Source organism: Dermochelys coriacea, chromosome 15 (assembly GCF_009764565.3).
Source record: "Dermochelys coriacea isolate rDerCor1 chromosome 15, rDerCor1.pri.v4, whole genome shotgun sequence".
NCBI lineage: Eukaryota > Metazoa > Chordata > Testudines > Dermochelyidae > Dermochelys > Dermochelys coriacea.
In genome coordinates, this window is record NC_050082.1 from 32,842,051 (window position 1) to 32,866,219 (window position 24,169).

The following is a 24,169-nucleotide window of genomic DNA, read 5'->3' on the forward strand; positions in this document are numbered from 1 at the left end:
TTATTATTTACTGCATCGAGTCAACAGTTGAAACTTCCCTGCGTTCTTGAAATATGCTATGGAGTTTCTACTCTAGCAGACTTTGGGAAATGGCCTTTGCACTTCCACCAGTGATAGCAATGATGAGAGTGCACAGGGCACAAGAGACTTTACTGCAGTGCTGTGTCCAGCTGTGCTGAACCAAGTAAGATATGGAGGTAAAAGTGCCTGTGCCCAGCTTACGTTAATGCTACTCCTGGGGAACTGCATTAATGGTAGTGCAATGGTGAGAGTCTTTTTTTCAAAGCACGTTACAGTAGGCAAAGCTTGCATGGAACAGATTTATAGGTGATCTTTGTACCACACTGTAAAGTACTGCAACTTTGTCTGGCTAGGTGGCTTTTGCATGGGTAGAAATGGTTGACCACTCCAGGCTGCAAAACAGAGCACTAAAACTTCAGTATGCTGTGTGATAGCCTCTGTCGGGGGTTCTCAATGTTTTTCTTTCTGAGGCCTCGACTCAACATGCTATAAAAATTCTAGGGCCAGGCGGGGCGGGGGGGCGGAGGGGACAGGACTCTACTTGGGTCTCTGGGTCAAGGGTGGGACCCTTGGGCCTAGGTGTAGTTTGACTTCTATTTTGGCGGGGGGGAGGGGGAACGTCTGGCAGGGCTCGGGCCAGCTCTGCACAGCAGGGCCCAGGGAGGGAGCACTACCTCCACTTTTAACTCACTCAGGCCACCCACCTATGTGGGGCTGTATGCCGGTGGCTGCTCCCTGAGGGCTCTTCCGGCCACGGAGCCGGATCCCTACCTGGGCAACTCTGACCGGTTGTGTGAGCAGTCAAAGGGGGCTGGTTGCTGAGGAGCAGCTGCAACCCCGGGCACCAGCAGCAGATGGGGGAATGCCATGGCTACCCACTCCATGGCACCATTAGCCAGAGGAGCAGCTGCCCCACACTGCTTGGCTCTGGCTTCCTGCCTAGGGTCTGGCCAGAGGGTGGGGCTTAAGGGGGGCTGAGGGAGAGGAGGAGGTGGGATGTGTGTGGAGCTGCCTACATGACTGCCCCACTCTGGGTAAGGCACTGCAGTTTTGGGGGGGCAGCACCATTGTGGCCCCTGAACTCTGCCCATGGGTTTAGGGCTTCAGTGTGTGTGTGTGTGTGTGTGTGTGTCGGGGGGAGAGCTCGGGGTTTCAGCCTTGCACTGCCCCTGGCTTCAGCCCTGCAGGGGAGGGGGTGTGTGTGTGTGTGTGTGTGTGTGTGTGCACGTGCGCAAGGGATGGAGTGTCAGTCCAGTGTTGCCCCTGGTGTCTGACCTGTGAATGGGGGCCGGGTCTTGGGGTTTCAGCGGTGGCCCCCTGAAAGGCTCGATTGAGAACTGTTATACCATGTGATTCATGTACGCAACTCTTGTAGAAAGTGAAGGAGGAAATATTAAAGTGTAACATGTTCAGTTTGTTGGAGAAAGCAATCAAGAAGCCATGGTTTTGGATTTTGCCTATATCAGTTCTTGTGGTGATTACCCATACTTGTAGTAAAGGTTCTTTGCAAAATTACTTAGCTTTCTCTAAAACTTGAATTTTTGCTGAGTGTTCCTGCTCCTGGTTGAAATGTTTGCAATTTTTGATTTGAGACTCATCACAGAGAATGGTGTAACTTGCTGTTTTGATACTTAGAAAACATAGTATTAAAATATCTCTAGCAATTTATGCAGTTTCTGATGCTAAAATGTATGTTTTTTTAGTTACCTTGTTCTTTCTATGTATTTGGCTTTCTGTGGGTCACTTTGTTCAATGTATTCACTAGTCCTACACTCAGAGCTAATCTCCAGTTAGCTATTTAATACAAAATTAAGTTTAAACACATCACTTAAAACTATCTTTATTCTTCTAAGCAGGTAGATAATGTCGGAGTTTAGCAGAACCAGGCTATTCCCTATTCTGTCTGGAACTTTTGAAGTGCTTATCTAATTCCTTTGTAGTCATTAGCAATTGTTGACTTAATTTTTTTTGTGGCTAGGCTAAGTAAAGAAAATTGACTTAAATGGTATTTTAATAAGTTTACTTGTTAAGTAATCACTAATAGCTGTCCTTATTTCACTTACAATGTCCGCGGAGTTGGTTTGTTTGAGCATGAGCTCTATATAAAAATACTGAATAGTAAGTTTTTTTGTTTTGTTTTTGTTTTTTTTTCTTTTGTAGTTCAGAAGCATAGAATATCAGGGTTGGAAGGGACCTCAGGAGGTCATCTAGTCCAACCCCCTGCTCAAAGCAGGACCAATCCCCAACTAAATCAGGGAAGAGATTATTCTTCCCTGTTCCTTTCTTGGCTTTGTTATGAAATTTACTGTGAAACTTTAAATTTTCTAAGTGACAAAACTTTGTCACAAGAAGAGTTGTGAAATCAGATTGCTGATGGAGGGGAAAAACCCAGTGGAGGAATGAAGCAATTCAGTTAACTTTAAACTTTTTTAAAAAAATTGCTTTTAGTTTTCGAAATTATATACATTACTGGAAAAATCAGGTTTGTTAATTTTAGCATTGTAAATTTTTGAAAAACAGGAGGAATTTTATTCTTCCCATGAAAATTTGCCATGAGATGGAACTTTGAATATGTGTTGTCCAGAGGAGGCACAATACTGAGAGAACTTTAGAGGCTGTCTTTTTAAATATAAATGTAAAGAAAAAATACATATAAGACTTGAACTGGCATAACTAGAAGCAAATGTGTTAAGCGAATTTTTCGTGGCCTTTTTATTATAATATGGACCAGCTGCTTTGCCTGATACTAAAAAAAAAAAAAAAAAAACCAACCCACGAACATGGGGTGGAAGTTGAGAGTTAATGAAGCAAATTTTTTTTTTAACCACTCATAATTTTTTTGGCTAGTAGTTTTGTGCACACACGTATGCAGCTGCTACTTACCTCCCAACCTATACTGTGTTTTAGATTTCAAATGAGATTTTAATTTATGCTTGTAAATAACTCTTATTAAGGTATTTCAGCCACCAGAGGGTGAAGTATGCTAGATGTCACTCCAAAGCAGGTAAAACTAGCACCATCAAAATCACTTCATGTGTGCACTCAGGCTCTAGAGAACATATAGCATGTCTTATCTCTAGTGTGGATTCCTTACTCTTTTTCCTGGACTTCTGATGAGTGAGTTATATGGTGTCTAAACTTGTTTGAACACCTTCATAACTTTCTAAATTGCTTGCATTTTTGACAAGCTTCAATAGATATGTATTCCAACTTTGGATCATTATCTGAAATTCTGTGAAACTTGGAAATGCAAATCACCTGGCTAGTGATGTTAAAGATCTATTTAACTGTAGTGAGTGGTATATTCTTTGTTTAAACAAATGAAGAAAAATCATTGAAGAGATTTTTAGAGTGGAAATATATTTCTTTTAAACTAAATATTTAGAAATGTTTGAAAAATGAGTGAATAAAAGGAAATGTGGGTGTTTTGTGCAACCTCATGACCATATTTGTTTTTAATTGTTTCATTTGCTCACTGGTCTTGAAAGCATTAGAACAAAACAATCAGAAATAAAAGCTAAACATGCATTAGCTTTTAAATGTATGACTTATCAAATGGTTACGGATTAGTTTTCTGTCTAAAAACGACACAATAATGGTGTTTCTCTTGTTACTGGGACTGAGTCTGGCTGGGGTCAGGTGTGTCTAGGGTAGCTTTTAAGAGGTGAGTTCTTAACACTTCAGTATGGCTGGAGTTAAGAGTTTGGTAAAGCATGTCCTTTAGGTCTTTGTGCATCTGCTAGCCCTTGAACTGATTGACTGTCTGATCCAGCAGTTGTGTATTGGCAACAAATGATCAGAATATTCTATATACCTCAGAACAAAATCCTGTGTGGTTTTGTGGTGTGTTGTTGTGTTTTTGTTTTGGAGGAGTGAGGTGTGGATGGATGCTAAGAATGTTGATTGGAGAGTGAGGAGGTCACAGAGGAGGCTTCTCAGTAGGTAACCACCAGAGTCAAGTGATCACATCTCCACTGTGTCGGGATGGAGGTAGACAAGGATGGGCAGGCTGTGGCCAGCAGAGAGAAGAGGAATTGGAGGAGTTCCATGTGGCTAGGAGTTTCCAGTTGATACCAGGTCCCCTCAAGTGTTTGTTTCTAAAAGATACTTAAGATCCAGCTAGTCCAAGAGAACTAAGAGATGTATGAGACAACTGTGAATGGCACTTCTGCCCGACCTGTAAGAAAATAAAGCTTGTCCGTAAAGAGTTCTTCAGCCCTCCAAGGAAGACAGATGATCCTTGCTGAGGATTTAATACTCAAAGAATAGAAATAACGTTCTGCAAGGGACAGGTGGATAACGGAACAGTATGCTACTTTTCTGGAGCCAAGACACAAGATGGCACTCCAAAAGGCTAACCAATCTTAAAGTTCATGAGGAAAAGATCCACTGGCAGTGGTGCATATTGGCACTAATAATGCTGTGTTGTGGGATATCTCACAGATAATGGATGACTCAGAAGTGTGTTGAAGAAGATCACTTGGACATTCTTCGAGATTCTTCTTGTCCCCTGAGAAAAGGAAGACCGAAGGTGGTAGATTCCTTAAGTGAACCACTGGCTAACTAAGTGGTGTAGGATTTTGTTTTTTGCAGAACGCTGGCCTGTCTTCTGGTGGGGCTGTATAGTTTGGATGGACTGCACATCAGAAGGGGAAGCAGTTTTCTCAGGGACAGACTGACTAGAATAGTCAAGGGATTAAACTAATAACAAAAGGGGAGCGTAAAAAGAAGGAAGATAAGAGCCCTCAGCACAAAATAGAGATGTTTAGAAGAAAATCAAGGCACCAAAGGACATGAAAACCAGCAATTATTTAATTGCCTATACACCAATGCTAGGAGCCTTGGTAACAAATAAGGAGTTGTAATTACTCATTTATAAACTTTAAATTTAGTCTAGTTGGTATTACTGAAACCTGGTGGGATGATTCCCATTATTGGAACATTACAAATCAATGATTATAACCTATTTAGGAAGGATAAAATGGACAAAAGGGGAAAGATGTCCAAAAAAGTGTTTTCGGGTCACTGATAAATTTGAAAGGAAATGATTGAGTGGTTATGGATGAATGTCCTAACGGATACAGTACAAGATGGGGTCTTATTTGGTGGCTACTACAGACCACCAAATCATAGCAGGGAACAGGCTGCTAAGTGTGGAAGGTGCCAATCTATAATGTATGGGAAAAGAAGCTGTATGACTAGGGGAGGCCTCAATTTGAGTGAGGGTATGCTGGAGGTCTCAGGCTGCCAGTATTTAACAGACTTGGAAATTCTAAATATAGTTGACAGTGTCTCACTCAAAATGTGTTGCATCCAAAACGAAGGAATTGTATATTAAACTTCATCTTGATAGATGAAGAGTAACTTAGGGCATGTCTACACTTACCTCCGGAGCGATCGATCCAGCAAGAATTTATTTATCATGTCTAGTGAAGATGCAATAAATTGACCCCTCTCCTGTCGACTCCAGTACTCCACTGGAGTGAGAAGCGAAGGCGGAGTCGATGGGAGAGCGTTGGCAGTCAACTGGATGAATGCACTATAAGGTGGGTAGAAAGCTGGCTAGATTGTCGGGCTCAACGGGTAGTGATCAATGGCTCCTTGTCTAGTTGGCAGCCAGTATCAAATGGAGTGCCCCAAGGGTTGGTCCTTGGGCTGGTTTTGTTCAATATCTTCATAAATGATCTGGAGGACGGTGTGGATTGCACCCTCTGCAAGTTTGCGGATGACACTAAACTGGGAGGAGAGGTAGATACGCTGGAGGGTAGGGATAGGATACAGAGGGCCCTAGACAAATTAGAGGATTGGGCCAAAAGAAATCTGATGAGGTTCAACAAGGACAAGTGCAGAGTGCTGCACTTAGGACGGAAGAATCCCATGCACCGCTACAGACTAGGGACCGAATGGCTCGGCAGCAGTTCTGCTAGGGGTTACAGTGGACGAGAAGCTGGATATGAGTCAACAGTGTGCCCTTGTTGCCAAGAAGGCCAATGGCATTTTGGGATGTATAAGTAGGGGCATAGCGAGCAGATCGAGGGACGTGATCGTTCCCCTCTATTCGACACTGGTGAGGCCTCATCTGGAGTACTGTGTCCAGTTTTGGGCCCCACACTACAAGAAGGATGTGGATAAATTGGAAAGAGTACAGCGAAGGGCAACAAAAATGATTAGGGGTCTAGAGCACATGACTTATGAGGAGAGGCTGAGGGAGCTGGGATTGTTTAGTCTGCAGAAGAGAAGAATGAGGGGGGATTTGATAGCTGCTTTCAACTACCTGAAAGGGGGTTTCAAAGAGGATGGCTCTAGACTGTTCTCAATGGTAGCAGATGACAGAACGAGGAGTAATGGTCTCAAGTTGCAATGGGGGAGGTTTAGATTGGATATTAGGAAAAACTTTTTCACTAAGAGGGTGGTGAAACACTGGAATGCGTTACCTAGGGAGGTGGTAGAATCTCCTTCCTTAGAGGTTTTTAAGGTCAGGCTTGACAAAGCCCTGGCTAGGATGATTTAACTGGGACTTGGTCCTGCTTTGAGCAGGGGGTTGGACTAGATGACCTTCTGGGGTCCCTTCCAACCCTGATATTCTATGATTCTATGATTCTATATTCTATGAACTTAGCACAGTGAAGACACCGCAGTAAGTAGATCTAAGTAAGTCAACTTCAGCTACGCTATTCACATTGCTGAAGTTGCGTAACTTAGATTGATTTTTCTCCCCCACCCCACCCGTGTAGACCAAGCCTTGGGTACAAGTGATCATAACTTGATCCCATTTATAATGTTCAAACAGAATAAAGAGCAGACTGATGGTACAGGTTCTTTAAAAGGGCCAGTTCCACAAAGGCCCTTATGACAATTATGAGCCAAATCAGTTGTAAGGAGAAATTTAATTAGAAAAAAGTGAATTGGGAATCGTTTACAAACACTTTTCTAGAGGCCCCAAAAGCCACATTCCAGGAAGAAGGCTGTATTGGTTAAAAAACAGCCCGACTTACACAGGAAGTGAAGACAGCTATAAAATATATAAAAAAACAAATGGAAGAAAGGGGAAGCTGAAAGTTATAAATAGAAATTGGAAGTTATCAATTTTCTACAGTTTCTAAGGGAAGCCAAAGGGGACAAGTAGAAATCCATTACCAGCAGTTAAGAAGACCAGTAAGAAGCTGTTTAAGCATATTAGGAAGAAAAAAGAATCCTAACAATGGAATTGTCCATTCTATGGAAATGATAGAATTATCAATAATAAAGCAGAAGAGGCAGAAGGGTTCAATAAATTTTTCTGTTCTGTATGGGGGCGGGAAATGGATGAGAGAGTCGCATTACATGAAAGCACTCATTCCATTCCAATAGTATCTCAGTAGGGCGTTAAACAGCAGCTACTAAAGTTGGACATACTTAAATCAGGTGGCCCAGATAATTTACATCCAAGAACTTTAAAAGACCTGGCTTAGGAGCCTGCTGGACTCTTAATGTGGATTTTTCAGTAGGTCTTGGACCACTAAGGAAGTTCCAGTAGTCTGGAAGAAAGCTAATGTGCCAATACTTAAAGGGAAGTGGGGTGACCTGGGTAATTATAGGTCTGTCAGTCTGATGTTGATCCCAGATAAGAGTAGCTGAGAATTAAGGGAGAATTAATATAATGAATGCCAATCAACATGAGTTTATGGATAGATTGTTTTAACGAGATCTGTTTTTTGATAGATTACAAGTTTGGTAAAGATAAGTGTTGATTTGTAATATACTTAGACTTTTGAAAGATGTTTGCCTTGGTACAACACAACATTTTGATTTAAAAAAAAAATAAATGGATTAAAAACTGGCTGATAGACTTCAAAATGTAATTATAAACAGGGAATGATGGTTGAGTGGGTGTGTTTCTAGTGAGGTCCTGTGGGGATAGGTTCCAGACCATACACTGTTTAACACTTTTTTATTAATGACCCGGAAGAAAAGATAAAAGCATCACTGATACAGCTTTCAGGTGACCCAAAAAATGGGAATGGTCAATAATGAAGAGGACTAGTCCACTCATACAGAGTGATCTGGATTGCTTGGTAATTTGGGTGCTAATGAACAATATGCATTTTAATATGGCTAAATGTATACATCTAGGAACAAAGAATGTAGGCCATATTTACAGGATGGAGGAAGCAATCTGGGAAGCAGACACTCTGGAAAAATATTTGGAGGTCAGGGTGGATAATCAGCATCGTGCAGGGAACTCGTGTTCAGCTGTGGCCAAAAGGGTGAATACAATTCTTGGGTGCATAAAGAGGAGGATCTTGAGGTGGAAGTAGAGACATTATTTTACCTCTGTATTGGTCACTGGTGTGACCAGTTCTGGAATACTGTGTCCAGTTCTGGTGTCCACCATTGAAGAAGGATGTTGATAGATTGGAGAGGGTTCAGTGAAGAGTCATGAGAATGAGTAAAGGATTAGAAAACAGTCTTTATAGTGAAAGTCTCAAGGAGCTCAGTTTGTTTAGTTTAACAAACAGAAGGTTAAGGGGCAACTTGATCAAAGTCTTGGAGGACCAGTGTGAGGGGAAAAAATTATTTAATAATGTCATCTTCAGTCTAGCTGAGCCAGTGGTGGGAAGTTGAAGCTAGACACTCAAACTGGAAATAACCTCACTGTTAAAAATGTATGCCTTATTAATCATTGGGCCGATTCACCAAAGGCCATAGTTTAATTCTCAATCACTGACCATTTTAAAATCAAGATGAGATGTTTTTCCAATAGCTCTGCTCAAGGAATTATTTTAGGCAAGTTCTCTGGCCTTTGTTATGTAGGAGGTCAGACTAGAAGATCAGTGGTCCATTCCGTCCTTGAAATATGACACTCTATAAAATCCAAACTGTGTCTTAAAACAAAGCGATAAATAAATTCTGTTGCTGGTGAGCTTGATTCTCCTTACTGGCACAGGGAGGCATAAATACAGCCTCTCTGAGTCAGCTGTACCCCTCTGGGGGAGTCACTCTTGAAGGGAATGCTAATGGTGTTTGCACTGGTGCCATTCCTCATCTATTGGTCACACCAATCATGTTGTCCCTGATGAATACTGCCTGTTTTGAGACTTTGCTTGACACTTCTGATTGTGGCTTCCCTGGTGGACATGAAGTATTTCATTTGTGCTGTCAAAGTTTCATCTTCTCTGAAACCCATTGCTCAGGAGCTGCTTCTTAGGTTATACTGTTAAAGGCTGGCATAAGTCAGCATTGAATCTGGCCTGATGTCTTGTCCATCTGCGTTTGAACTATTGTTTGTGGGTTTTATTGTAGTTATGTCAAACCACTCTTTTCAGATTTCTTTTTTTTCCTTTTGATAGAGCACTCACTTATGGTGCTCCAGTAATAAACATCTTTGATGTGATCAGAAATGTCCTCTAGAGGTTGTAGGAGAGTTGTGGGGTTTATTTCTGCCAGCGTTTGATGCAACTTTGTGTTGGCTCTTTGTGCTGCCTGGTGACCAGAATTTGATGCGTCATGGTGCTGTATTTGCTGTGTTGGATGTTAGCTGTATATTGTAATTATGTGGTCTCCTAGCTGGCTAAGGTGGGGGGAAAGGGAGAACAGAATTCTCTCTTTAATACAGAATAAATGAACAAGCAAACAAAAAGTAAAATCTGGCAAAATTTTAAAAAAAAATTCCTACTTGTTTAACCAAAGCAGTGCATCATCACTAACCCTTTTCCTAAACCTTTGCTCCGTTGCTACCCCTCGTGCAGTTCTGCTGGTGGAAGAAGTACTGTAGACTGGCTACCAGCATGGAAAACTCCTAGGAAAAGAAGCCTAGTGTAGACAAGGGCCAGAAATGTTGAGTCTAGTATTCCCTGTCTTTTGCTGCTGTTCTCTGCTCCTCCAGTGAGACAGTGTTTTACCCAGCCCTTAAATAAAAGTGGAAGCACATAAAGTCTAACAAATACTTTGGTATTAGAATATAATTTGTTTAAATAGTCTGAGTAAAAACTTCAGTTGCTTGTCTCTCTTCTTGGGTTGTGTGATGTTAGAATCTATTTATTTGTTGAGTTGCTTTTTAGTCCATCAGGAAAAATGATTAAGAAAATTTCAAATGTTTAGAAGTCCCTCCTTTTCCCAGTGCTGCTTTTCCCTCTGGATAATCCTTGTAGTGAGGTGGCTACCCCATCTCTAAAATAGAAGGGGGTTAAAAGCAGCCCTGGAGAGGGCTGTGGCTGGTGATGGCTGATTGGGGAAGCAGCTGCAGCTGGGCCACGCCCCAATCAGGCCCCAGCTGGCCTGTATAAAAAGGCTGGGAGCCAGAGGCCCAAGGAGAGTCTCTCCAGGCTGGGGGAGAGCAGGGCCTGGCTGCTTGACAGGGTACTGAGTGTGGTGCTCAGCTGTGGAAGGAGCAGGCTGAGCGGGGGAGCTCCAGGCTGGCAACTCCCCAGGCTGTAGGGCCTGATCCAAGGCCCATAGAGGTACTGGGAGGCAGAGAAAGGAGAAGGTCTGAACCCCCTTGCCTATGATGAGGCCTTTCCACTGCAGTCTGCCCCAGGGAGCAGGGGTTTGGTGATGACTGGCAGTAGCCCAGACTAAGGCAAGGTGGGGATAGTGGGTTGTGTGGGGGTACTGGCAGGGGGCGGAACCCCAGAGAAAGGGGCACTGGGGTCTGTGAGGGACATGGGGGGCCAGAGCTGTGCGGATCATTGGCCTGCAGAGGGCGCTCCATGCTGGAAAAGAGCTAAGTCCCACTGACCAGCAAGAGGCACAGCAGGGGTGAGTCCTGCACTTTTACAGTCCTCCTCAGGTCTTCTCTGAGCATCCTAAAGAAGTGGGGAAAAAAGGGCCAAACTCCATGGTATTCTTTCGCATGTCACCTTTAAATACTGAAACATAATGGGATTAGGGTTCTGACTCTTGTCAAGAAGGTAGCTGGAATAAGAGCTGCAGCTAGGAGAGAAGAGGGGCAATGATTGGAGGAGACCAGCTTAAGCAAAAGTTTAAGGCAAAGTTTCATTTCTTGTCTCTTCTTTCATCGATAGTTAAAAGGGTAGGTGAATTTTTTTTGTCTTGTTCAAATTGAGAGCCTGTAGGCTAATCAAAATCAGGAAGTGGAATTATTCATGGGTTTGAGTTACAAACATGTTGGATTTTGTGAAGACAGCTGTGTTTTGTTCCATAACCCTGCCAGATGGCTTAATTGTAAGGCATTGCTGTAGTGCCACTGCTACCCACAGCTTCAGACACCAGCTGAAGCATAGTCATCTGGTAAATTGCTTAAGACCCTAGGCCCAAAGATTAGCATATTTAGCAGCAGTGATCTGTACTAAGAAAAACAAAGCAATTCTGTCTTTGGAATTTGAGTTCTTGGAGACAAATACAGAAGTTTCAAATTACTACTTATTTTAGTAGAGATGGGATAGAACCTGTAAACTTATGGCCTTGGAATAGCAAAGTGAGGGGATGGAGAAGAATGTTTTATCTGCTCACCTCCATGTTGGATCCAAAATCAGAAGCATACCTTCACTAATCTTGCATTTAAACTTCCATTTTCAGCCACTGTATCTGAAAACTGCTCCTGCTTCGGCCTCAAACCTGAACTCTGCCTAAACCAGATTTTGGATTCTCTCTCCAATCTTTCCCCATTTAACGTTCTATCTGTTAGGGTGGTTGTGATTAATCAAAGATGTTTGGTTTTTCATGGCTGCTCTCTGAAGAAAATCAGAGCAGAGCAATCAAGCATCACATGTTTTCCATCAGAAGGGGAACCCAATAGTACCAAATGCCTTATTAGTTTCTTAGTACCTTGTGAGTCAAAATTCAAGTGCGGTGTTCTAAACATTATCATCAGGGCAACGAGGAATTGTTTCACACTTTGACTAGTTACTCATATCTCTCCTCTACTAAACCAAGCTTGGTGCAATATTTTTTATTTCAGCCTCCAATTTCTCCTTGTTTCTACCTTGTCCTAGATATTGTGGCATTGAGACTTGCCTGTGGGTATCTGCTCTGGCTTAAGCAAATGAAATCCCCACAGTACTGCACCCCTCACACGTGTAATAGCATAGCACGTACAACTATAAGTTCCAACCAGAGACTCCTATGAATTATTTCTTTATTTAGGCTACATGCCAAGCACTGAGACATGAACCAGTGGTTTTAAAGTGTCCTGTGAGCTGGCAGGACCTGTTAGAGTTGTCTGATGTAAGTAGGAGGTTGGATACATCTGCATTATATTAGCACTTTGCCAGTCCTCACCCCAGACGGCTGGGATTTCTTACCAAGGTGCTGTGCCTGTAGCTTGTTCAGGGGCTCTGGCTTCATTATCGGTCCCTTCTGGAAGAATGCAGACGTTCCTGCCCACAGCCTCCTTAGTACTTTAGTAGAAGCCTGATACTCCTCCATCCATCTCCACTGCCTCTTGCCTGCCCTGAAGTGAATAGTACCCATGGCTATCTCTTCTGATGCTGAGAGCTGAGCAGTTTGAAATTGACTGGATTCACAAGTTTTGCTGGTGACCAGTTTTGAGCAGCAGTTGTAGAACTGAGTAGAGTCCTGTTAGTTTCATTTTGCTGGGGCTTGGGAACAAGGTGCTAAGAGTATAGCTACACTGCAGTTTGGTATCCGTGGCTGGCCCTGCCTTGCAGGGCTTGGGCTAAGGGGCTATTTAATTGCAATGTAGACGTTCAGGCTTGAGCCTGAGCCCAAACGCTTACATCACAGTTAAACAGCCCCTTAGCTAAAGCCCTGTGAGCTTGAGTTAGCTAACATGGGCCAGCTCTGGGTGTTTAATTGCAGTATAAATGTACCTATAGGGCTCACTCACCACTGTAATGAGTGCAAAGTGTAAAACCAAAAAAGCCCCACAAACTCAACAGCTGTCAGTAGACTCAGGAAGATAGCACTAAAATGGACCATGTTGGGAAAGTTATTTTTGCTAACCTAAGGGCCCAAAATTATTTTTTTTTAATTCCAAGACAGAAACTACTTAATGCTGAGAAAACATACTAGTAATGTAAGGGTAAAAGAAGTTTCCTATAACCAAGCATTACAAACCAAGGAAATCCAGAGTTACAGTTGAGATCCAAACATCTTAAGGTGTGGAAATGTGCAGTAAAGGCACCTGACCAACCTAGACTGTGCAATAATCACGCAGTTATGATGTCCAGGAAGTTGATGCTGGTGTGGGAGTGCTGTAGATCAGTTTTCAAACTGCAGGTTATGACCCGGTACTGGATTGTGTAATGTAAGGCACTGGGTTGTGGCGGCTCTGGTCAGCACTGCCAACTGGGCCATTAAAAGTCCTGTCAGCGATGCTCCCCAGCTAAGGCAGGCTAGTCCCTGATTCTTCTGACACTGCACTGCACCCTGGAAGTGGCCAGCAGCAGCGCTGCGCCTGCTCCAAGCACTGGCTCTGCACTCCCATTGGCTGGGGGCCAGTGCAGAGATGTCTGCAGATGGCCCCTGGAGCCTCAGAGCTTTGCCAAAGAGTAGTGAAGTGCCCTTTACAAAATCTTCTGTTCCTTTAAAAGGGTTGGGCAAAGAATGGCTTTCTGGGGGTAAAAGTAGCTATCGCTGTGGTTCATGGACATAGTAATTAAGCTAGTAGTTGACAGGTAAACACTTCAGTCTCTACCTGAACGTTTGGAGCCTGTACTGAAGACCTTACTCTGCCGGTACATTGACAGAACTGTGACCATTTCCTCCTTTTCATGCGGAAATTGAGGAGAGCACAACTGGCTCTGAGGGGTGGAATTATTTAAAAAGATTTAGAGGCATGCTAAAACGCAAATTTCTCGAACTGGTTGCATGTTCAATTTTCTCACTTGTGTATATTGAGGCTGGATCTGTACAAGTAGAATGGATTGAATGCAATTACAGCCTGCACATAGTATTGCCAGCAATTGTGGCCAGTAGTGCCAAAAAAAACAGAATTGGCACATGTTCTCAGTGTGCTAAGCACTGGCAGATGTGGTTTTGGGACAGGGTGACTCCACTATAGCAATGACAGTAAAGGGCTCCTAAAATGGTACTGGGTGAAGCATGAAGAAGAGAACATGATTTGGTGTTGTACTTCTTGCTGGAAAAGAGACACAAACAGCTCCACTGCAAGACAATGTTAAAGAAAATCTTCAAGCAGTTTTATAAAACCACTGATTAGCATACGTAGTAATTTTCCTCCCGTTTAGACCATTTTGCTGGGTAATGTATACTTAAAAATGCTCCCTTTTTTTTTTATTGAAGTCTTCTAGACTTTTTGTTCTGAGATTGCAAAGTGAAGCCCTTTTAGACCAAAATAATCTTCATAAGTACAAACTACTAAAAGTGTGAAGTCTGGGAGACCCTATATCTTGTAGATAAGGAAGTAGAAGGTGGAGGCAGTGACCCATTGTATGTTTCTTTTTGGTTTTTTTTGTGGGGGGGATTACAGCTGTGTACACAGTTCTGTGAGAGCTGTATGTATTCTGCATTTAAGGTATATTAAAAGACAACAGAAAATGTAAGTTCTGAATTCAGGAAACATGGAGGCTTAATGTGTGGTATTAATTCTGACCTGGTATATATGCGTTGTCTAACAGTAGTCCAGGTTTGACCATATTAATGCTCACAGATCAAAAAAGTCCACTCACTTTTAAGCAGATAGGAAGAAGATTCTTCCTAGTAGAGATGACTTGTAAAGGGGAAAAAAGAAAATTTAGCTTGAGTCTTCTGCTGTTTTATGATGTACAAAGACCTGAAAGGTGGCTTTATTTAAAAACAAAAAAAAGTGTTTTAAGAAATTCAGGCCCTGTTTAACTTGGGGGAGTCTGGCCTTGTCTGCACTGAGGAATTTTTATCAAAAAAAAAAAAAAAAATCTTTTCCCCAGTGGCCCTATTGTCTGAAATGCATCTGTGTGGTTATTGGTAGGAGCTCTTGTGTAGAATAAGGCTCTGGTTGTAGTGGTAGCATTGACAATTAAATCTGCTTGCATTCAGTTAACATTCCCTCTATGCTTTTTCCTGTTGTCTTAAAAAGGTTAAACTGACTGTAGCTTTAGATTTGGGTTTTACAGTGCTTAAGCTACAGTATAGCCTTGCATCACGGAGTAGCAAAACAAATTGTAGGGTCAATAAGGAGGCTGCAGGGGAGTGCTAGGGGGCATATTTCAAATGGAGCAATCATGCTTTGAGTATTGCTGTTTAATTAGCACAGGCATGCACGTTACAAGTACACACCTCCTACTGTGAGTTTATTGCGTGTGCTTGGTAAGCAACTTTTAAATGCTTTTACTTTACAGTGGTTTTTGAAAAAATTACTCCTAATTTAGCAAAGGCACTAGTCCCTACTGATCGCACTCAGTGCCAGATTCAGCTTTCAAACTTGAACCTTTTAGCGTGGGCCTAGTGTTCAAAAATATGGCTAAAATGAATTTGAAGAGCGGGGGAGGAGGGGAGAGTGTTTTCTCTCTCTCTCTCTCTCTCTCTCTCTCCCCCAAAACTCAAATGTTTGAGAATTTCCCACCCCCCACACCCAAATCTTCCTATAAATTGACCTTTGGAAAAACAATAAAAAGGCTGAAAACTTTTTTCAGTTTCTTAAACATTTCATTTTGGAAGCTACAGGCATGTGGACAGGCAGGATTATAATAATTATGTGACTGCTTTAGTGTTCTGAAAACTGCTACATTCTTGTTTGTGCATTAGGGCAGTACTTGAAAAATCGGTCCAGTGGTCCAGGGGAATTTGTCTTCCAGGCTGTAAATTCATCTTAAGGACAGTGGCATTGAAGGTTTAGCGGATTCTTTCCCGTTTATAGTTTGGGCCTATTTGAATGTATGGCACAAATGGCTGAAATCTGGTAGGTTTTACCTAAAACAAAACATTTCAGCGCCTCACAGATAGTATTTAAAAAGCCCAAACCAGCTGTTGCACATACTAGCTTTGGTGACTTGTTCCTCCTACCCTAAAGTGTTGCCCCCCTCCCAGCTATAATGTGGGTGTGGAGGTGGGAATAGAGGCCAGCCTCCCTCATGGAGTAACTACTGCCTTTTCTCTGAACCAGACATGAGTTTCTCCCCTCTGATATTTATTGCCATTGGTGGATTAGTCAACTTCATCTCCAGCCTTCTGTGAGTGCAGCTCTTCAGCTACCCAGTCTCTCTCCCACTCTCATTGCTGCTCTACCTCCCTCTTCTTTTACCATTCCACATCCTCCAGCAATCCTTTCCTCTCCCTTGCTTCATCCCTATGCACTCCCTCAACCTCTGTCAGCGCTACACTTCACAGAATTTCTTGAATCCATAATTCTTAAGGTTTCAGAGTAGCAGCTGTGTTAGTCTGTATTCGCCAAAAGAAAAGGAGTACTTGTGGCACCTTAGAGACTAACAAATTTATTTGAGAATAAGCTTTCGTGAGCTACAGCTCCGTAACTTCGGAATAAGGATTGGCTCTAAGGGCTGGGTCAGTCGGGCTGGGGCGCGAAGCGGGGCTGGGGCACGAAGCAGGGCTGGACGAGGCGCCGCCCTCTCCCGGGGGGGGCGGCGGCGACTCTGGATGCGAGCAGGGCCCTTCCTACGGATCGCCCCAGCTGCGGCGGGCATCGCTCGCCTCTATGCTCAAATTTGTTAGTCTCTAAGGTGCCACAAGTACTCCTTTTCTTTTTGCATAATTCTTAAGGAATCCTTCTTGATAAGAAATTTGTGAGGCAAGGAAACTACATTAATGAAACGGTTGCAAACAAAGTCTGGCAGTGCAAAAGATTACCATTACTGCAAGAACCTTGCATACATTTTGAAGTTGTTAAATGTGAGAGTTAATGTTGCTTTGAGAAACTTAACTTTTTGCAAAAAGAAAAGGAGTACTTGTGGCACCTTAGAGACTAAGAAATTTATTAGAGCATAAGCTTTCGTGAGCTACAGCTCACTGAAGTGAGCTGTAGCTCACGAAAGCTTATGCTCTAATAAATTTGTTAGTCTCTAAGGTGCCACAAGTACTCCTTTTCTTTTTGCGAATACAGACTAACACAGCTGCTACTCTGAAACTTAACTTTTTGCATTACCTTACTTGACTTGGTTTGTTGCATTTAAGATAATTGCATATCAGACTTTCCTACATTTCTAACTTTCAGTATTCTTGCAGTTACCTTTAATTAGATAGCTAAGCACTTCCTTTAGTATCTCAAAATTACAGGAATGTACTGACAGATTAAAATAGTTTCCCCAATAGGCTTCTCTTAAATGTGTCCAGTTGGGAAGATTCAGCTGCCAGTGACCAGTAATGATGAGCTCAAAAGTACTTCCTACTGCGTTAGTCTGTTAAGAAAGGGGAAATTCAGAGCACAAATCACATTAAGTATTTGATCAGATAGTCTCGGTAGCGTTCCCTATTGAATCAGATAGGGAACATACTCAGTGCTTTTCTGAAATCTGTTCTGTGTGATCAGATTTAAACCAAATTTATACCAAGGCTGACCTAAGAGTATCTACTCTAATTTTTTTTGAAGACTGCCAACATTTGTTTTTGGGGCTTGGATGCCAGTGGTCCTGGAACCTAGAAAAATTCCAACTGAAAATAATATGGGGGAAAAAATTAAGGTATCCTTGGGTATGTCTACACTACGAAATTAGGTCAAATTTATAGATGTCAGTTTTGTAGAAAGCTGCAGTCAATTGTGTGTGTCCCCACACAAATGCTCTAAGTGCATGTAGTCGGCAGAGTGTCTCCACAGTACCGAGGCAACCGTCGATTTCTGGAGCGTGGGTAGCTATCCCACAGTTCCCACAGTCTCCACCGCCCATTTGAATTCTGGGCAGAAATCAGTGCCTGATGGGGCTAAAACATTGTCACGGGTGGTTCTGGGTAGATATCGTCAGGCCCCCCTTCCCTCCCCCCTTTGTGAAAGCAAGGGCAGACAATCGTTTTGCGCCTTTTTTCTTGAATTGCCTGTGCAGACACCATACCACAGCAAGCATGGACCCCGCTCAGCTAACAGTAACCATATGTCTCCTGGGTACTGGCAGACGTGGTACTGCATTGCTACACAGCAGCAGTTTATTGCCTTTTGGCAGCAGACAGTGCAGTATGACTGGTAGCCATCGTCAACGTAGTCCTGGGTGCTCTTTTAACTGACCTCGATGAGGTCAGGGGCGCCTGGGCAAACATGGGAGTGTCTCAGCCAGATCATTGCCCTTTTAAGTTTTGTCTCATGGTGATTGAGTCCTACAAGCAGTGCACTGTCTTTTAATCAGCAGCTAGCAGAAGATGATGGCCAGCAGTCATACTGCACCGTCTTCTGCTGAGCACCCAGGAGATGACGATGGCTAGCAGTCATACTGCACAGTCTGCTGCCAGCAAGATCTATAAAGATAGATGAAGTGGCTCAAAACAAGAAATAGACCAGATTTATTTTGTATTCATTTTCTCCTCCCTCCTTCTGTGAAATCAACGGCCTGCTAAACCCAGTTTTGAGTTCTATCCTTGAGGGGGCCATTCTTTTCTTGCAAAGCCACCCCCTTCGTTGATTTTAATTCCCTGTAAGCCATGTCATCAGTCATCCCTCCTTCCGTCAGGGCAACGGCAGACAATGGTTTTGTGCAGACGCCATACTACAGCAAGCATGGAGCCCGCTCAGATCACTTTGGCAATTAGGAGCACGTTAAACACCACACGCATTATCCAGCAGTATATGCAACACTAAAACCTGGCAAAGCGAAACTGGGTGAGTAGGCAACATCAGTGCAGTGACGAGAGTGATGAGGACATTGACACAGACTTCTCTCAAAGCACGGGCCCTGCCAGTGTAGGCATCATGGTGCTAATGGGGCAGGTTCATGCGGTGGAACGCCGATTCTGGGCTCAGGAAACAAGCACAGACTGGTGGGACCGCATAGTGTTGCAGGTTTGGGACGATTCCCAGTGGTTGCGAAACTTTCGTATGCATAAAGGCACTTTCATGGAATTTTGTGACTTGCTTTCCCCTGCCCTGAGGCGCAAGAATAACAAGATGAGAGCAGCCCCCACAGTTGAGAAGCGAGTGGCAATAGCCCTGTGGAAGCTTGCAACGCCAGACAGCTACCGGTCAGTCGGGAATCAATTTGGAGTGGGCAAATCTACCTTGGGGGGCTGCTGTGATGCAAGTAGCCAACGCAATCAAAGATCTGCTGATATCAAGGGTAGTGTCCTTGGGAAATGTGCAGGTCATAGTGGATGGCTTTGCTGCAATGGGATTCCCTAACTGTGGTGGGGTCATAGATGGAACCCATATCCCTATCTTGGCACCGGAGCACCAAGCCAGTGAGTATATAAACCGCAAGGGGACTTTTCAATAGTGCTGTAAGCACTGGTGGATCACCAGGAACGTTTCACCAACATCAACATGGGATGGCCGGGAAAGGTACATGATGCTCGCATCTTCAGGAACTCTGGTCTGTTTCAAAAGCTGCAGGAAGGGACTTTCTTCCCAGACCAGAAAATAACCATTGGGGATGTTGAAATGCCTATAGTTATCCTTGGGGACCCAGCCTACCCCTTAATGCCATGGCTCATGAAGCCATACACAGGCAGCCTGGAGAGTAGTCAGGAGCTGTTCAACTACAGGCTGAGCAAGTGCAGAATGGTGGTAGAATGTGCATTTGGACGTTTAAAAGCACGCTGGCGCAGTTTACTGACTCGGTTAGACCTCAGAGAAACCAATATTCCTATTATTACTGCTTGCTGTGTGCTCCACAATATCTGTGAGAGTAAGGGGGAGACGTTTATGGCGAGGTAGGAGGTTGAGGCAAATCGCCTGGCTGCTGGTTACACACAGCCAGACACCAGGGTGGTTAGAAGAGCACAGGAGGGTGCAGTGCGCATCAGAGAAGCTTTGAAAACCAGTTTCATGACTGGCCAGGCTACGGTGTGAAAGTTCTGTTTGTTTCTCCTTGATGAAAGCCCCCCGCCCCTTGGTTCACACTACTTCCCTGTAAGCTAACCACCCTCCCCTTTTCCCTTTGATCACTGCTTGCAGAGGCAATAAAGTCATTGTTGCTTCACATTCATGCATTCTTTATTAATTCATCACACGAATAGGGGGATAATTACCAAGGTAGCCCAGGAGGGGTGGTGGAGGAGGGAAGGACAAGGCCACACAGCACTTTAAAAGTTTAAAACTTATTGAATGCCAGCCTTCTGTTGCTTGGGCAATCCTCTGGGGTGGAGTGGCTGGGTGGCCGGAGGCCCCCCCCACCGCGTTCTTGGGGGTCTGGGTGAGGAGGCTATGGAACTTGGGGAGGAAGGCGGTTGGTTACACAGGGGCTGTAGCAGTCATCTGTGCTCCTGCTGCCTTTCCTGCAGCTCAACCATACGTTGGAGCATATTAGTTTGATCCTCCAGCAGCCTCAGCATTGAATCCTGCCTCCTCTCATCATGCTGCTGCCACCTTTAAGCTTCAGCCCTCTCTTCAGCCCGCCACCTCTCCTCCTGGTCATCTTGTGCTTTTCTGCACTCTGACATTGTCTGCCTCCACACATTGTGCTGTGCTCTGTCAGTGTGGTAGGACAGCATGAGTTCAGAGAACATTTCTTCACAAGTGGTTTTTTTTTTTTTTTTTCTTTTTTCACCGCCTTCTAATCTTTGCTAGCCTCTGGGAAGGAGAAGATCCTGTGATCCTTAAAACACATGCAGCTGGGGGGGGGGAGGGACAGTGGTATTTAAAAAGATACATTTTTTTATAGAAGAATGGGTACTCTTTCATGGTAAACCTTGCTGTTAGCATTATATACATAGCACATGTGCTTTCATTCCAAGGTTGCATTTTGCCCCCCCCCCCCCCCCGTGGCTAACAGCAGGGAACGTTTCTGTTCAGCCATAGGCAAACAGCCCAGCAGGAATGGGCACCTCTGAATATCCCCTTAAGAAAAGCACCCTATTTCAACCAGGTGACCATGAATGATATCACTCTCCTGAGGATAATACAGAGAGATAAAGAACAGATGTTGTTTGAACGCCAGCAAACATACACTGCAATGCTTTGTTCTACAATGATTCCCGAGTACGTGCTACTGGCCTGGAGTGGTAAGGTGTCCTACCATGGTGGATGGAATAAGGCTGCCCTCCCCAGAAACGTTTTGCAAAGGCTTTGGGAGTACATCCAGGAGAGCTGCAAATGCCAGGGCAATTATTAATTATTAAACATGCTTGCTTTTAAACCTTGTATAGTATTTTAAAAGGTACACTCACCAGAGGTCCCTTCTCTGCCTGGTGGGTCCGGGAGGCAGTCTTGGGTGGGTTCGGGGGGGGTACTGGCTCCAGGGCCAGGGTGAGAAACAGTTCCTGGCTGTCGGGAAAACCGGTTTCTCTGCTTGTTTGCTGTGAGCTATCTACAACCTCCTCATCATTGTCTTCCTCGTCCCCAAAACCTGCTTCCGTGTTGCCTCCATCTCGATTGAAGGAGTCAAACAACACGGCTGGGGTAGTGGTGGCTGAACCCCCTAAAATGGCATGCAGCTCATCATAGAAGCGGCATGCTTGGGACTCTGACCCAGAGCGGCTATTTGCCTCTCTGGTTTTCTGGTAGGCTTGCCTCAGCTCCTTAAGTTTCACGCGGCACCACTTTGGGTCCCTGTTATGGCCTCTGTCCTTCATGCCCTGGGAGATTTTCACAAATGTTTTGGCATTTCAAAATCTGGAACGTAGTTCTGATAGCACGGATTCCTCTCCCCATACAGCGATCAGATCCCGTACCTCCCGTTCGGTCCATGGTGGAGCTCTTTTGCGATTCTGGGACTCCATCATGGTCATCTCTGTTGATGAGCTCTGCATGGTCACCTGCAGCTTGCCATGCTGGCCAAACAGGAAATTGAAATTCAAAAGTTCGCAGGCCTTTCCCTGTCTACCTGGCCAGTGCATCTGAGTTGAGAGTGCTGTCCAGAGCGATCACAATGGAGCACTCTGGGATAGCTCCCGGAGGCCAATACCGTCTAACTGCATCCACAGTACCCAAAACTTGACCCAGCAAGGCTGATTTCAGTGCTAATCCCCTTGTCGGGGGTGGAGTAAGGAAATCGGTTTTAAGAGCCCTTTAAGTCGAAAAAAAGGGCTTCGTCGTGTGAACGGGTGCAGGGTTAAATCGATTCAACACTGCTAAATTCGACCAACTCCTAGGGTAGACCAGGGCCTTGTCAGTTAAAGCTCTGACAATATCTTGAAAGAGTTTTAAGCTTTAATTAGCTCACTCACAAGGTATTTAATAACCTTATTAAATCTCAACTGCTGGTAAATTTTTTTTCTTATAGTGAATAAAATTTCTTGAGGACCAGAGCTTCTGCCTCTCAGATCCGAGGCTCACATGTCGAAGCTCGCAGTGCTAGAGGCTAGTTCCTATCTGTGTGACAGCATTTTTAATTTAACAGGACCGGCTTTGATGTTCTCAAATATTTATAGGCAGCTACAATCACTTCAGTGTGCACATTTTTAACTGGAGCAAAAGTTCCTCCTCATGCAAGAAATGTTTTCCCTTTTGTCCATTGTGGATTTGCAAAATATATGAATGCAGTAGAAAATGCAAAACAAAAAATACTATGAAAAAACACTTCAAGGTCCTGCAGTGTGGTGGGGTCACCAAATGAAATTAATAGGCAGCAGGCTTAAAACAAAAGGAAGTATTTCTTCACACAACACACAGTCAACCTGTGTAACTCTTTGCCAGAGGATATTGTGAAGGCCAAGACTAAAACAGAGTTCAAAAAAGAACTAGGTAAGTTCATGGAGGATAGGTCCATGAACCTATAACTTTTAGCCAGGATGGGCAGGGATGGTGTCCCTAGCCTCTGTTTGCCAGAAGCTGGGAATGGGCAACAGGGGATGGATCACTTGTTCTGTTCATTTTCTTCTGGCGCATCTGGCATTGGCCACTGTTGGACAGGATACTGGGCTAGATGGACCTTTGGTCTGACCAAGTTTGGCAGTTCTTATGTAATGCTTTGTCTCTGACAGTGGCCAGCATCAGACACTTCAGAGGAAGGTATAGGAGCCCCGCAGGAGCAGACTTCAGGTAATCTGCCCCCTTCATTAAGTCTCATTCTGATCTCTGGTAGGTAAAGATGGGTGTAAATCCTGAGCATGTGTTTCAGTTAGAGTTGCTTAGAAAAATTCTCACCATTTTTCATTGGAATTTTCTGATTCATCAAGATTGGAATGTTCCACAGAGATGGTTTTCATTTCCTTGAAATTTTGACACAACTCAGGTAGGAATGTGGTTTCCTGCTGTGGTAGCATGGCTCCTCGTAGACCTCCTGCTGGACTACCTCAGAGTCAGAAGCTTCAGAGTTTCTGGGTCTGGGGCAGCCCACCTGGTGCACTGCCCCACCGCCCCAGGCTCCAGTCCCTTTTTTGTGGGACTTCAAAAAATTTGTGTTCTGATTTAGAACAAAGTCAAATTGAAATATTGAAGTCCTCTGAAACTGAATTAGCTTTTTTTTTTTTTTTTTACACAGCTCTGGTTTCAATACGTCTTTCACAAAAAGTTCATCAATTATAATTCTGAATATACTTGATATCCATATAAATGTTCAGCTCTATTTTGAGTCTCGTTAAATTCTGTATACACAGCAAAGAAAAACCCACAGCTGGCCCATGTAGACCTTCGAGCTGGAACCCAGCCTCTTTTACGCTTCCTCCCTGGAAGGCTGGGGCTCCAGCCTGAGCCTGGAAGTTTACACAACAATGAAAAAGCCCTGCAGCCTGTGAGCCTTGCTTAGCTAGCATAGGCCAGCTGTGGGTGTTTAGTCACTTTGTAGACATAGCCAATGACTTCCTGTGGCAGTGAGTTGCACAGATTAAATATTTTGTGTGGGGGAAAAAGTATTTTCTTTTGTCAGTTTTTTGACACTGAATGCTAGTTTTCCATTCTGCTGAAGTTGTATTATTCTCTCTGCTCTATTCTTTGGATTTTATTGCAGACTGACTTATCATTAATATTCAGTTTCTTATAGATCCATCTGTCCTAATCAGCAGAAACAGAAAAGCTGTCTCTTAATCTTTAGTATTGTCCATATGAACACCCAATATTTCAGTTAATCTTTTGCGTGCCAATTTTTTGTAGCATAGGGTCTTCCAGGGAAGACCTCTTCTTAGCTTGTATTTTTTCCCCTGGTGACTAATCAAAAAGGGTTTTAAGATTGTCAGTATCGAAAGTAACATGTATCACATGCACTAGTTTGTGACTTCA

The 24,169-nt window shown here is 43.7% G+C and overlaps 1 protein-coding gene across 2 annotated transcripts in view; it reads left to right on the forward strand.

Annotated features, from left to right (window-relative positions):
- The window catches only part of ZNRF3 (zinc and ring finger 3), a 202,514-nt gene that overhangs the window by 1,717 nt on the left and 176,628 nt on the right, over nt 1-24,169 (forward strand). The window lies entirely within an intron of this gene.